This window comes from Phallusia mammillata, chromosome 2, assembly GCF_965637545.1.
Source record: "Phallusia mammillata chromosome 2, kaPhaMamm4.hap1.1, whole genome shotgun sequence".
In the NCBI taxonomy this organism is placed as follows: Eukaryota; Metazoa; Chordata; class Ascidiacea; order Phlebobranchia; family Ascidiidae; genus Phallusia; species Phallusia mammillata.
In genome coordinates this window covers 27,437,067-27,453,864 of record NC_137253.1, presented here as the reverse complement: position 1 = coordinate 27,453,864, position 16,798 = coordinate 27,437,067, and the positions used below count along the sequence as shown (strand labels likewise).

Below are 16,798 nucleotides of genomic sequence, written 5' to 3'. Positions count from 1 at the left end.
TGAATGACAACGGAGAAGACACTTAGAGATTAGTGTACTGGCGCATGTAATGACGAAAGCTGCAGAGAAAGTGGTACAAACGGTCACCCGTTTCGCAAATCATGATTGTATGGTACCGGAAATCCTTGAACTGATGAACAAACGCCGGAAGCTTAAAAGGAAGTCACCGGAGTACAGGCGGCTGGATCGAACAATCCGCGACAAGTATTAATTAGAAGAAAACATTTACAGTCCGAAATGTTGAGCTCCTGATATGCAATAACCCACAGCGGGTGCACGAAGAATGACGGCTAGTAATATGGCGGCAGAAAAGTTGAACCTTCAGCTGTATTGAGGCGAATAACAGTACCATTATTATGGAGAAAGACGAGATCCTGAAGAGATGACAGGGTACATAGGAGAACTGTTTGCTGATGACAGAAGACCACGGCCTAATATTAAGAAGACTGGAGGAAGTCTGATACTTAAAGATGGGGCCGAACGAGCCATACAGAGTCTATCGAGAGGCAAAGCAACTGGCGCGGACGGGATCGCAATGGAAATGATCGAAACTCTTGCCTATTTTTGAGTCGAAACGATAACAGAGCCAGCGAATCGAATCTACGATGAAGGTCATTTTTCAGCGGAGATGTGCAAATCTGTTTTCATCACCTTACAAAAGAAACCGGGTGCCACAAAATGTGAGCAACATAGAACCATCAGCCTCATGAGTCACATCACGAAGCTTGTCATTCGGATTCTAATTAACAGCATCCGAGGCAGAACGACTGGAGAAGTGAAGAGCAGTACGGGTTCACTTCGGATAAGGGTACGCGGAACGCCATCTTTATTTTGAGGATGATAAAAGAGCGAGCAATTGAAATGCAGCGTGATATATGTGCCCGTTTCATCGATTATGTCAAGGCGTTTGATAAAGTAAGGCACGAACCGTTGATTGAAATGCTGGAGACATTGGATATCGACGGGAAGGACATCGAATTGATCAAGAAAATGTACTTGAACCAGCAGGCAACAATTAGGATAGATGGTGCGCTGAGTGAGTAGGTAAACATCGAACGCCGAGTGAGGCAAGGGTGTATCATGTCACCAGACCTGTTCTCTTTACACGGAAATGATAATGGGCCACATCAAAGATCTGAAAAGTTTCATCATTGACGGGGTGAATATCAATAACCTGAGATACGGCGATGACACTGTACTTATCGCCGACACAGAAGAGAAGCTGCAGAACATGATGAACAAGACGGTTAAGAAAAGTGAAATGAAAGCGCTTACCATCAACAAAAGAAAATCGTTTGTGATGGTTTTCTCCAACAAGCCTTCCACGCCGCCGTGCTACATCACAGTGAAGGGAGTGCTGGATCAGGTCAGTCAATTCCAGTACTGTGGCAGCACGTAAACATCGACAGGAAAGTGCGACATAGATATTCGCAGGCGCATTGGAATGCAAAGACTGCCTACAAAAACATGTAAAGCGTTCTGACCTCTCGCTCGATCAGCATTACAACCAAATTTCGGCTCTTGAAATGCTATGTGTGGCCGTGTCTCGTATGGGGCTGTGAGTGTTGGACCATCAGCCAAACGACGGAGAATCGCCTGGAGGAAGCGGAATGTGGTTTCTGCGAAGAATGATGGGCATACCCTGGACGAAGAAAGTGCGAAATGACACGGTGCTGCAGTGGGCTGGAACAACAAGACAATTGATGCGGACTATCGTCACGAGACAGGTTCGATTTCTCGGCCACGTGATTAAGAAGCAATTGGAACATCTGGTGCTTACCGGGAAGGTGGAGGGGCGAAGATATCGTGGTCGGCAGCGTATGACTTCTTGAATGGCAGTCACGTGTCACGGACAGATCGACGCTGGACATCATCCGGAAGTGTATGGAAAAACAGGAACATTTGGTTGTCGCTAACGTCAGACTCAGACAGGGCACCTCTATTTGTTGATTGAAAGTCCACTTCTTCTTCGATGCATTTTTCCTTTGCTTTATCTGGCTCTGCAGTTAGTGGTTCAGTTTTTTCTGCAACTGGAAACAATTTTTCTTTGTTTGCTTGTTGCACAAATTTTAACTTTTGCAGCGAACTGTACTGTTGTAAGCGTTGTCCGAAAATCACATGCTGTCCATGTTGTCCGGGAATATGATGCTGCTGTTGTTGTAACCCAAATTGTCGGTCGGTTGATCAATCTACGGTTTACGAGGTGAGATTTAATAGAGTAACAGCAAAAGCACAAAACGTTTTACATCGGGTAGCTACGGTTGTATCGACTGCGCCACTTTTTTTGTTCCTTGAGGACAAAAGTGCTGCTCATCACATTGAGGAATACATTTTATGCGACAACTGGAAAACGGTAGCTAAAGCGCTTTTACCACCATCGAAAAGTAAAACATTCGAAACACACATTAAATGATCTTTTCTTTCACACTGTAAAGCCCTAATGGGTAACTTGTTTTTTCTGCACTATGTATATTTTTGTGATTTCTTGTTGGTGCTTTTGTGTACCGAGTATTTTTTTACGCTGTGAAATCCAAAACACCAAGCGGCAGCAAAGAGCTGCTCTGTATCATGTTGTACACAGTTTGCCGATTCTTGCAGTTTGCAAGGATGCTGTCATATTTGAAACAATTTTTGTGCAACCTTTTTACAACTTAAATTGTTTCTGAGCAATAGTTGTTAAATAAATCGACTCAAATTTTTTTGTAAAGCCCTTAGTATATTCATTAAAAATCTTTTTGATGAACAACTTTGATTTTGTGAATCGCACTTTTAGTCGGTAGCAGAAAGTCCTAAATTAATGCTCAGAAAATATCACTTTGATCCGCGGTAACTGTCTTGGTTAAACCATAGACCAATTAACAGAGACTGCACACTGCCCGTTTAGCGACGACATAAAAGGGGCGATATCTTTTTGTTTTGTTTACGTGAGACATAGGCTTTTCAAGCGGATTTTGATGGTTGTTTAAACAACTAGACTACTTTTTCAAAGATATAAAGGTAAAACACCCATCCGGCCCATGGAGGTATAGGCCCAGTTTCATCCTGATCATTATCAAACTAATATATCTGGGATCAACACCTATAAAGTTGGTTAGTTTAAGCTGCTTAATAATAACACCTAAAATCACGTTTGTGTAAAAATCTTCATTTTATTTAAAATGAAACACAAGTACCACAACAAAAAGCAAGATGATAAAGTATTTGAAAAGTGTAAGGCCTAGCCTGGTCTTTTTTAATTATTGCATTCATTACAGCAAATATGATCTATATACGTTGGTAATGGTTTATTTTCGTCATACATGCACATCCGACAACTTGGTAGCAAATTTCATACATTCAATCGCCACCTCTGCTTTTTTGTTTCCGCCTGCGGAGAGTTTGTTTGTTCAATATGTTTTCACAAGTAGTCTAGTTGATCTACCAATCAACAGAATCAAATTGAAGATAAAAAAATTTTCGATGACGTCATCACTTACGAAATGACGTCATTTCAATTCTATTTTTCCATAAAATTGCAGTTTATCGGTGTTTTTAGTTACAATTATTAGTTCCAAGTTGTTTTACAAACAATTCCTTACAAAACTTGATGTGTGTTTTTTCGATGACGTCATTAATTAGCTCATGACGTCATAATGATCAATTTTAGTTTCTTATTTTTCTGTAGTAAAGGATAAAATTAATGTTTTTGAGCGTATGAAACTTGTTTTCAATAATGATTTGTGGCAATCTTGACAATTTACGGACTTATTCAAACGTTTACTAAATACCTGTACACACATAATTCATTTACAAGTGTTTGTACATGGGATGTTTATTATGTATCATTACACCACAACATGTGCAAGTTTGAAACACAGTTCACAGAAGTTAGCAGAAAAAACACAATTCCAAGCATTCCCAAGGTACTTTGCCCTGATTCTTCTGTATTTGTTGTCCATTCATGAGGCCAAATCCTACCATTTGGCAATGTAAATGCAGTTGAGGACCAGATATAATCAAAATATTGGTCAGCAACCACAAACTTCCTAAGTCAAAATGCTTCTACAACAGTTGTTTTCTTGATAAATAACTGCTTTCACCACGAATAGTAAAGCTAAACTGACTGATACAGCAGTATAATCAAGCAAACCAAGGCAAATTTACTGCCCAAAACTACCCACTTTCAAGCCCAATTCAGCTGAACACACATCAAATTGTAAACAAAGATCGCCACAACGCCCTTACAGAGCCCTGAAACAAACTCCAAACAGCTGTGTGGTAATCAACCAAGCGTAAAATAACAAAAAATGGCTGCAAAACATAAATTAGAAAAAAACACGTTTTTTCTGAATTTTGACTTTCTCCTTGGTGTAATTAATTTTTTTCAAATACTAACATATCATTTTTTTCGAATAAATTGAAGCTAATATGCATAAGCTTTCAAACGCACCCCAGTTGTAAAAAATATCCGCTCTAATACGATTTTTATCGCTGTTTAGAACCAGGCATGTGTCGGGGCGCATTTATGCGCCCGCCGCAGTTAAATTGGGCGCGTACCAGCAGAACCAATCTTTATAAAAACGCAGTGTACAGTCTCTGCTTAGTAGCCTCAGATCTGGATAGACTAACCAGTGCAGCTCTTTACTGTTCCTTGGTGTTTCGGATTTTGCGTCGTAAAAATGTTTGGTACTGGTATAAAAATAACCGGCAGACTTAGAAGACAATACTATACGTAAAAATGCTCGGACAGCTAGGTAGTTTAAAATTGCTTTTGTATACAGCTAATGAAAATTTTCGTTACAAAAGCAAGAGTTTCAATCAGTTAAACGGAGTAAATATGTTAATATTTGAACAATCTAAATAAATACAAGATGTTAGATACGTTCGCAACTGATTACATGCAATATAATGTAAGCATTATAACTTTTACACAATATTCAGCAATAGCTATTATCGATTTTTACTGAATGAAAAACAATGCATAACCAGAAGAAACGTACGAACAGTAATGTTATCCCCAAAGTCTTAAAACACACAAAAACACTAAAAAAAAACACTAAAATATACATAAATTAGAAACCGGGATTTAACAGCCAACAGTGCAGAAAAAACAAGTTGTCCATTAGGGCTTCACAGTGTGAAACAAAAGATCATACTGTACTACCGTTTTCCAGTTGTCGCATAAAATTTATTCCTCAATATAAGAAGCAGTACTTTCGTTATCTCGAGGAACCAAAAAAAGTGGTGGCAGTCGATACAACCGTAGCTACCCCATGTAAAACATTTGTGCTTTTGCTGTTACTGTAGTAAATCTCGCCTCGTAAACCGTAGATTGATCAACCGACCGACAATTCGATTTACAACAACAGCAACATATTCCCGGACAACATGGACAGCACGTGATTTTCGGACAACAAGCACAACAGTACAGTTCGCTACAAAGGTTCAAATTTGTGCAACAGGCAAAATTGTTTGCAGAAAAGACTGGACATTCAACTGCAGATCAAAAAGAGGAAGAAGGCATCGAAGAAGAAGTGGACGTAATTCCAGATGAGATATCCCTATTTCTTGTAGTTTTCGATGTTCCTTTACTTCCGTTGCAACACGTACAAATTCTATCCTTTAGTGGTCCAATTTGTTGTAACCTACACTTTTCACCAGCCTGGGTGACGACATCGTTCTCAAATTCAACGTTTAATACAACCTTAAAAAGATCACACTGAAAAGGTCGAACAAAATCGAAACACTTAGTCGAGTCAAGCCATAGTGCAAAACTCTTTTAAAATGCAAAAAATGTTCACCAAATTGCCGTTTAATTCAAGCTGGTCAGTTGTTTTGCTTAATATGTAGGCAGCATCGTAAATCACAACCGTACAAAAAATAGTCAAAAACATGTGAACCTTTATAAGGGACACAATAGTGCCCCACAGGAAAATGCTAAAATTCCGGATATTAAGATTGTTATTGAAAAATATTTCCGAAAGCAGATTTTACGCTCCAATTCCGAACATGTCCAGGAAATTCCTGACATGTGGTAACCCTAGTTTAGCTGCAAATCTCAATGAACTCTTACCTTTGCCAATGATTCCGCTGCACATAAATACACAACGAAGCAAATAGTTGCTGATTAGTGCTTGTAAGCTTAACTGGCCATACCAGCACCGCAACTATGGCAAAATACACCAGACTAATGTACTATTCACAGCGCGGGTAAATCTTTGTAAGTGTTTTAATCTCAGTCGTCAATTGCACGTCAGTCTTTATTCCATATTGACAGCGATATTTCAATATCTGCGCCTCACTTGATTTAAAGTTAACGCCGAAAATACTGTATCTAATTCGTTTAAACCTTCGAGATCCAATATTTTCCCAAAATATCTTTTCCAAATACCCCAATGCATACAAAATAAGATCTTGAAGGTTTTATCCCTCAGTTCAAATGATTTTGCTTTGTATAGACACTTCAAATGTGGCTTTTTTTTGTGTAGCCAATGCCAAAATAGCCTTATTTGTTTTACCAAACCAAGCTTGTTGCATCAATTATAAAATAAACAAAAACCATACACTATTGTTTGTAAAAAGTCACAGTTTGTAATTTTGAAGCGTATGGTACCGCTCAAAACAATCTCTAGTTGCTGTTGCATAGAAATTAGCAACATTTACCCCCATTGCAACGCTGTTGCACCGCTGTTGTTGCTCCGCTCAGCGCCGTTGCTCCCCTGTTGTTTGCCTAGTTACGACTCGTCAAACATTCGTTGAGGCCCATACAAACTAACTTGTTTGGTTCAAAGCTAACAGCGTGGTTTAATTTATGGTTTATATAAAACTCTTGTTAGAAGTGTTTTTTTAGGAACTTTCACTTTGCAACACAACTCTTTAATTGTGTTTGTTTTTATTAACGTTCTTCAAATCGCATTAGTCTTAATGGTATGTTTAGAGGTAACTAAAATCATCGTGTCCAAATGTTTTACTTTATTAGTTTGTTAAATTTTCGGTTACATTGAGCAAACACTAAGCCTAAAAATTAATGCCTTTTACCGAACACAAGAATACGTAAAAATGCCTTGGCAGTTTAAAAAAACGCATTTTTTGACAGTTTTTTGTAAACTTTTGTTACAAAAGCAAAACAATTAAATTAGTGAAACAAAGTAATTAATATGCTAATTATTCGTTTCAATGAAATCCAAGATAATAAACACGTTCGGATTATATACAATAAAATGACAAAATACTGCACAACAATCATCAGTAAACTATAATCGATTTCTAATGAATCAAAAACAATGCATAAACAGAAGAAACGTACGAACAGTAACGTTATCCCTAAAGCACCAAGCTCACCAAAAAATAAAAATGAATCACTAAAATATACATAAATTCGAAACAAACATGATGACCTAGTCGCAATTAAATACGGTGCAGCAAAAAACAATTTTCCATTTGTGCCTTAAATGTGTGAAACAGAAGATCGTTTAAAGTGTATTTTGCATGTTTTGCTTTTCGGTCGCGGCAAAAGCAATTTAACTGTTTTTTTCCAGTTGTCGCATGAAATGTATTCGTCAATGTAATGAGCAGCACTTTCATTATTTTGAGGAACAAACAATGTGCCCAGAGATCATACAACTGTAGCTGCCCGTTGTATAGCGCTTTGAGATTCTGCTGTTATTGTAGTAAATCTCGTTTCGTAAACCGTAGATTGATCAGCCGACCAACAATTCGATTTACAACAACAGCAGCAAATTCTCTGACAACACACACAACATGACTTTTTTGGGCAACACGTACAACAGTACAATTCGCCACAAAAGTTAAAATTTGTGCAACAGGCAAACAAAGAAAAGTTGTTCCCAGTTCCAGAAAATTCGGGACCATCAACTGAAGTGCCAGATAAAGCAGAGGAAGAAGGCATCGAAGAAGTAGACGTAACCCCCCTACGCTTGGATGTATTATTCTGCGCTCTTTTCCCGATGTCGCAGCATGTACATACTCCATCTCTCAGTGGACCAATCTGCTGTAACATACCATCTTCACTACCGTAGAGATTTCTCCCAGTTCTGGCAATGTCATCGTTCTTAAATTCAACGTTTAATACAACCTAACAAAATCGAAACACTTAGTCGAGTCAAGCCATGGTGCAAAGCCATATTTGCTTTTCGTAGCTTTTGTTAAACAATATACGTCATTTGTACACAAAACCTAATTTTTTTCCAACACATCGACATGATAATGAAAACATTATGATTTTAATTTACTTGTGAGCATGATTAAGTTGCATGTGTATATCAAGTTTTCCCTACACTGTTTTTACCGTTTAGCTGCAAATTCAATGGACTTATTTACCTCTGCCATTGATTTCGTTGCAATAGAAGTCCCACCAATGCAAATAATTGCTGATTTTTTGAGGATTGAAAGATATTTTTGGGGGTTTAAATCATCTTTTAGTTCCTTGTAAGCTTGACAAACCATAGTAGCCCCGTGACTATGGCAAAACCACACCAGACTAACGTACTTTTTACAGTCTTGGTGAACCTTTGTAAGTGTTTTAATCTCAGTCGTCAATTCCAAGTCTGTGTATATTCCATATCGGCAGCGATTGTTCAATATCTGTTTCTTACTTGGTTTGAAGTCATCGCCAAAAATGCCGTTTCTAATTTTTTCAAAAGGCTCTCTAAAATCATCTGGATTGTTTCCTCCCAATCCAGGAACAAAATAAAGACAAGCATTAGGGCAGATCTTCTTTGAGTTTGACATTGTAATATTTCTTGCTGTTTAGCTGGAATATATTTCTTCGCTGTTTAGCTCAGTCGGCTTGCACAATAACTTCCAGGATTTCTAAGATCCTTGTTACCATCAACCTCTTGAAAGGTTTATGGCTGCAATATACACGTCATCCAATGTTTGCCAACACTCCACTCGGAACTCAAAGTATCATGTACGTTTGATATTGAACAACACTGGATCTCACTAACTAAGGCCTCGCCAAACATTGTTAGGAGCCAAAAAAAACCTAACTTGTTCACACTTGGTTCAAAGCTAACAACGTCGTTTAATTTATGGTTTATGTAAAACCGTTGTCAAAAGTGTTCCTTTTTTGAAACTTTTACTTTGCAACACAACCGAACTCTCACAACGACATGAATATCAAAACGTTGTGATTTTAGTTTACTTGTGAGCATTATTGCGTTGCATGTGTAGATCAACAACAATAAAAATAATCAATGCCTTCAAGTCTTCCTTACCGCAAAATTCCTGACAGTTTGTAAAAAAATCTTTTGCGACACCAAACTGATTGATAGTTTTGGGGCGATCCGGTCCCTTTAACAGGCTTTCGTTGGCCTTCAAAATGCAGAAAATTCACCTATTTGCCGTTTAATTCAAGCTGATCAGTTGTTTTGCTTAATATGTAGGCAGCATCGTAAATCACAACAGCACAGAAAACAGTTAAAAAGTAAAACATTAGTGTCAACAACAAAATGCTAAATTCCGGACATTAAGAGTGTTTTTTAAAAGTCCAGGAAATTCGTGACGTCTGGCTACTTTAGCTCCAACACTCAATGAATCTTTGCCAGTGATTCTGCTGCAAATGAAGCCCCGCTAATACAAATAATTGCTGATTTGTTGAAGATTGGAAGATCTTCTCCCGGCTTTAAATCATCTTTTAGTTCCTTGTAAGCTTGACAACCCATAGTAGCCCCGTAACCATGGCAAAACCACTCCAGACTAACGTACTTTTTACAGTGTTGGTGAACCCCTGTAAGTGTAAAACCCTTGTTTGTATCTCAGTCGTCAATTCCACGTCGGTGTTTATTCCATGTTGGCAGCGATTTTTCGATGTCTGTGCCTCACTTGATTTGAAGTTCAAGTCAAAACAAGCTATCTCTCATTGTTTTAAAGGAATCTCTAAAATCATCTGGATTGTTTTTTCCTCTTCCAGAGACAAAGTAAAGGCAAGCATTGGGGCAGATCTTATTAGATTGTGACATTATCGCAATATATTTCTTTGCAGTTTAACTCGATCATTTGTTAGGATTCTTAGTTATTAACCACTCTTTGAACAGTTTATGGAAGTAATGCATGTCAGCCAATATTTGCCAACACGCCGAACTCGAAGTTTACCGTTAGCTTATCGAACTACCGTACTTGACCTCGCTTACGCCTTGCGAAACAAAGTTAAGAGCAATAAAAGCCTAATTTGCACAATAGGTACAATATGCTTACAAATGGTGGTTCAATTTGCGGTCCATAACTAACGCTGTTACATTTAAGGGTCATTGAACGATTTATACATTGTTTTTCTTTTGCTTTTTTGTTCTTTTTTGAACCTCAACCTTTGCAACGCAGCTGAATCCTTCGCCTATTTTGTAACGTTCTTCCAACCGCATTGGTCTTTTTCATGCCCCCCAAATCGCGTTGGTCATCATGGCAGACTCTTTTAAGAGGTCACTTAAAACATCGCGTAATAATGTTTTACACTATAGGTTCGTTTGTCTTTACGCTTACTTTGAGCACACACTATACTTGTACGCCGCCCTCGATTGCTAGCCGCATGTTAAGGTATCAAAAAATAAAAAATAACTAAATTAAGACGCTCTCGAATGTAAACCGCACACACCCTAGGCTACGTAAAAATAATATATTGGGCAATTGCACTAACGCATTTCAACTTTAAAGATACAGAAAAAAATTATTACACAATTTCTCAGTTAAGTTTTGATATTCATGTGCCCTAGTGCAGCGCATCATTCGTTGGGTATTCAAACAACTATGCCAAAATTTGCGCTGTAATTCCAAACATCAGCTGTCCAACGTGGTTTTACAGCCAATCGCAGACTGTCTAGGACCCAATTGTTTGTCAACGTTAAAGGCAAAATGTTATCTCAAATGGTTTAAAGGCTATTGGTAGCCTAAAATAAATAATAAGAACTTGATTCTGCGCTTTTGTAGGTTGGCCTATTACTTGAGCACACAGTGGGCTGAAACGGTCCGAGTCGCAATCCGATACACCTCATGCAACCTTTAGCGCATTCAACCTCGTTGATCTAGCGACCGTGTCCTTCATGAAGACAAAAAGTATTTTCGGTTCAGTGATTTTGAATTGTAAACCGTGTTTTTCCAAGCAAAACAAATCAACTCATTTTTTAGTTTTGCTAAAATAAGCTTTTTTATGTTCTTTTAAACAATGTGTCCTCTTTTTGGGTGATGGAAGTATGGTAGGCCTAGTTAAAAGGGGTTTTGGACTTCCTAACTAAAATACATAGAAGCGAAAGCCTCAGTGTACCAAGTCAACACAACTTAGTACGATCGAGAATAACATGGACAGGTCTATGTCAATTCGCATAAAACTGCATTTACCGTGTAACCGACATAAACGGTCCACAAAATTTGGACTTGCATTGGACATGAAACTGAATTATTCACGATGATCTTTGTGTAATTGTTTGTGAAACAAAATCTGTTGTGTTATTGTAATTTTGCTTTTGTTACCGCATCTTTTATTGCTGTAACCGTAATACTAGCGTCCTTTACATTTTACGCATGATTAATTATTGATACCCATGATTGCTTCGTACCGCATTTCACTACCGTGTGAACTTTCTACTTTATTCGAATGACGGCGTGACCGTGTGAGTGGCGAATACAACAATATTGTTTATTGGATCCACAAAATTTCAACACTGTCGTTTCTGCTCCGTATGGCTTTTTCACAAGAACAGTCAACATTAAATTACAGCTGTGTTTATTTTTGAACATCCCCGAAATTTTTTTTAAGTAGTGTTTTAACAGGACATTTTAAAGTCCCTCCCATATCGACAGAACATTAGCCTACATGTGCATACTAAATTTCAGGAATCCTAAATTTTAAAACTGCAGTCGTTTATCAGTGATTAAACAATTCTAATTGACATCCTCTTACAATAACCATTAAAATAAAAGTGTGTTAATGATCAACATAATCTTTGACATGTCGTATGTAAATATCAGCTAAAGCCTAACAAAAAGTCAAACAGTTAAATCATTTCACCATACTTTTGCAAGGCATATTAAGTATTTTGTTGAACCTTAAACAGGAGTGCTGTTTTGTTTAACTTTGGTTGTTAAGTTCAGTGCAAGGCATATTTGGTTAGCTTCAGGAAGACAAACAAACAAATTGTGAAGCAAACAGACCTGGCAAGAGCTCTCTGTTAACAAATAACAGCTTTGACTCTAAATTAACTCTTATTGTTGTTCTTTGATAAGTTATTTCAACTGCAGTATGTAACAACATGTATTGAAAATCAGACAAAAGTTTTACTTACCATTCCACTTTCCCAAATGTGAATTTGTAACGTGAACCAGTTTCAATTACTTTCGTTATTCACTGTTACGTTCGCACCTTTGTTCTCACGCTTATATATAGTTATTATGGGTCCCCTTCCCCGAAGGGGCACAAGGGGTGTTAACAGCCTTACGACGTCACATAAGCGTTAACGAATATTGCAGATGTCACCTCTAGTGGTCAGAATTTAAACATTGGCCTATTTGGATAAAATTTACAGGACTGCTGTTTGGGTCATGGTGGTTTCATATTTTATACTTTTAAGTGTAGAACCCCATCAGTAACCCCCTAAAATAAGTGACATTTTTTAACAGTGTCGGAATTTAAAGAAATGTGGACAGCTTGTACAGTTGTCATTTATTCATGTCGATTGTTGTGTTTAACCCTGTAACCCCAACATTTATCCCTCTGGTCCCCTAAAATGGGTGAATTTTTTAAACAATGTCCGAATTGGATGAAATTTGCACAGCTTATAGAGTGTGCCATTTATAGTTGTCGATTGTTGTTGTTTAACCCTGTGGCCCCAACATTTACCCCGCTAACCCTCCAAAATGGGTCAATTTTTTAAACAATGTCTGAGTTGAATGACATTTGGACAGCTTGTAAAGTGTGCCATGTATAGGTGTTGATTGTTGTGTTCAACCCTGTAGCCCTATCATTTACCCGACTACTCCTCTACAATCGTGGGCAGTTTGCCATTAATAGGAGCTTGTTGTTGTGTTTTAGCCTTTTTTCTCCTGAAAATAGAACATAAATAAAAAACACTATGAAAAATGTATGAATAAAATGAAATTTGAATAGTTTGTAGTACTCCATACAGCATGTTAACTAATGCACAGTACCAATCACTGTGTTTGACCTTACAAACCCAAACTTTCTTACAGTTATCTCTTGAAATGCATTATTTACAACTTAGCATGTGTTATTTACAACTTAGCATGTGTGACATCAATGAGTTTTGCTTGCAGAAACAACCAAGGTTATGCAAGAAGGGGCTAATATAGCACCCAATATAAAATAAATGTATGAAATGTAATAATGTTTTAAAATAGGTTATGGTGTATAAACAAGGGCAATATGTGCTAAGCCACCCTTCTAGTTGCCCCTGTTTTCCACAGTAATGTAATTTATCTACTAATTTATGTGTTTTTATGTTTTATAATGTCGGTTTGTTTTGTTTTCTTGTATAATTTGCTTAGACATTTTCCTTTCACGTTTTTCCTTTCACTTCTCGTTTTTCCGTTTTTGTTTTCTTGTGTTATGTTTGCACCCTTTTTCAATCATTTTTTTATTTTAACACCTGTAAAATTCGAACGCATCCCCGCTTCAATGATTTCCCGTGGCGCGTTGTTATTGGATATTTTACTAGATGCGTGTAACGTAGTTTTTCCTCGTGGTTGGAAAATCAGTTCTCCAAGCTGGCCCCGGTAAAGTGTGCGCGATTTTTGCTGCCGTTGTACTACCCTTGTACCGTTGTTCCGTATCGTGTCGTGTCGTGATTTAACAGCAGAGGTTTTATTCTTCATAATATATATTATTTGGCCAGTGGTGAAGTCACCGTTGTAACTTGGTTTTAGCGATAAATCGTTTGTGCAGGATCTTGGACCGTTTTACGATTTAAGGAGGTAGCCTCCGTTAACAATTGAGGTACCTGCAAGTAATAAGGTTCCTTAAACTATTGCGTATAACTGAAAATCCATTTACGAGTTTGAGGCCAAATTTTACTTAATGGTTGCAGAGGTTGATATTAAATGTCCATCAGATTTTGAGGACGTTTACAAGTTTTGTTTCTGTGGGATGACAGTTTAAAAAATAAACTTGGGTCTTAATACACACCTATGCTGTTAATAAAGCCCAACATTTTCATGTTTTTTTAAAAAAAGTCTAGAAACCAATCGATACATTTATACCTTGCTTTGGTCAAAATAAAGTTCAAACAAGCAACGTAGTTAACTTATATCCTTTTTGCAAGCAATGGCTGTCAAGCAAAACCGTAATAAAATCTATTTAAAGTAATTTTTTTCAGATGAAATAATCCTTTAATTAAACTAAAATGACCCCATTACTAATATATCTTAATAAGTTTTCATTTCGACAACACAGCCTTTCCATTTTTGTTGCCAAATTTTTAAAAAAGTTATAAAAAGTTAAAAACAAACACTTTCAAATTTGGATTGGTCGTAATAACAATTACACAAAACTTGCAGGTCCAAAACTTTGTTAAAACTTGTAAGTTACCAAACTAATTCCGTAACAACTTTGTTCAGAAAAGTAGTGTTAACTTTTATGGACGTTTTTACGATAATTATGCAGTGGCTTTTCAGCATAGAAATTTTTGGAAGGGCCATTATATTAAAATATTATAACAATAAATGCATTTTTAAATTTCTGCTTGTGTCTTTTTGCTGTGTTTAAGTAATGTTACATGGTTTTAGGAATTAAGGGCTTCATGTACTTCAATAATTATACATAATAACTTCATAGTCAGAAAGCATAGGTACTCATAAAATGACCTAATACACTCTTTGAGGCTGGTTCCAAACAATATCATAAATTTTAATTTGTTTTTGTGCTTGGTAATAAAAAGTTTATCTGTTACTGTTTTGACCAGTTGATTGCATATTTCCAACTTGGTTTTTAACATGACTTGTTGGCCACCAACAATAAATTAGCAACATTGTTTGAATCGCTATATTAGGACTATACGTGTTTACGATAGAACGAATGCAAATGTATGCAGAAGCAAACATACAACGCGGCACAATAGCAAACAAAGAATCGTATTTGGTTCATATGTATGCGCATTCACGCACTGACAACACCTCAAATTGCGAGATCCAGCAAACTATATACAACATGATAAAATACACAAGAGATTCTTAGAATAACAATAGCCCATACGTTTTGGTACCAAGCTAATCCACCAAAACTGCTCAATGAACAAAGTCGAAACAAAATTTTTGGTATAGAGTAAACGAATTTTAGTTTCTGAGGAAATTTATGAATGCTTGCTTCGATACACATCTAAGACTTGAGTTTTCGAAAAGCTAAGCGAAATGGGTTTCACAGACACTTTGACTTAGCGGGAGAAGCATTTTTGCCTTGATACGCCATTTTTTGCATGCCATATATTCTTTAATCACATGTGCCTTTTCGTACTTGAAACTTGATGCTGAACTCTGTTTGGAACTGGCAATACAAGCGCTAGAAAAGCCAAGTACGACGTTTGTTTCCGCTTCTGTTATTTCAGGGGATTGTGAACCTTCGCAACATTCGCACACTTTGTTTCTGTACGGACCGATTTTTAACACTTCTGCGTTGTCTCTGTTGCCGACCAGATGAGAGGCTGCTTGTGAAAAATCATCGTTTTGAAACTCGACGTTAAGCGTAACCTTAATACAAAATAGACATTTAAACTAAGATTGGCAAACTTCTTGCAAGTGTCGCATTAAAAAATCTGTGATTTTGTTTGGCTCCATCAAGATGTTTATAGGCCACCCAAGCTAAAAAAAATGCTGTGGAAGATTTTAAAGAAACGCATTTATTAACAACACGTATTCCAGTTGTAACAAAAAACAAACATTGCATAGACCACATGCAGAACAAGCGCTGCTTTATCCCTAGTTTGGTTGATACCTTTGCCAATTCTTTTTCTGCCAACGAAACGCCACCGATACAAATTATGGCAGAACTGTTCCGTATCCGGTCAAATTCCTGTCTATCTTGTAGCTCCTTGTAAGCATCGCAGACCATTTTGGCTCCGTGACTGTGGCATAACCAAATCATGCTGATGTTTTCACAATGCCGATGACCCAAAGCGGTATCTTTGATATTTGCAGTCAAATTTTTATCCTGAGACAAGAGCCAGCTTTTGTTGGGAAATATTTTGGTTTGGGGGTCAAACTGGATCCCAAATATGGTCTCGTTGAGTTGTCTTAGTACGTCCGTGTAGTTGGAAGTACTTATCCCTCCTAAGCCAGCCACGTAAAACACAATGGCATTTTTACACATTTTCGACATAATGCAGCTTTATAAACACTGTAACAAAAACATCATGAAATTCAATGCAGCCATAAAATTTTAAACGGTGTTATTAACAGTGTAAAAAAAAGTAAAGTAAAAAATAAAAGCAAAGTAAAACCTTAGCACGGACTAACGTGGCTACCTGCTAATTTCATCAGTAATCAAGGCGTGTTGTCTAAAGGCGTTACTACCTCCAAAAGTGTGTATGGAGCAATAATTAAAACTTTAATTAGGCTTTTATGGCTTTACGATATTTGGCGAGGCGTGAGTGAGATCAAGTGTTGTTCAATATCAAACGTAATCTTTCGAGTTCGGCTTGTTGGCAAATATTGGATGACTTGTATATTGCTACCATAAACCTTTCAAGCAGTTGTTGGTGGCAAAAAATCTTTCCATGCTTGACGACGTAATTAAACGAGAGCCGAAGCGTAAAGCGCATTTGCTTTCCGTGAACCTTGTTTGAAGGGTTAAGTGAGCAAA

At 37.3% G+C, this 16,798-nt stretch overlaps 1 pseudogene; it reads left to right on the top strand.

Moving 5' to 3' along the window:
- The first annotated feature begins 1,212 nt into the window (after positions 1-1,212).
- On the top strand, positions 1,213-1,950 carry LOC145213220 (uncharacterized; annotated as a pseudogene).
- Positions 1,951-16,798: the final 14,848 nt, after the last annotated feature.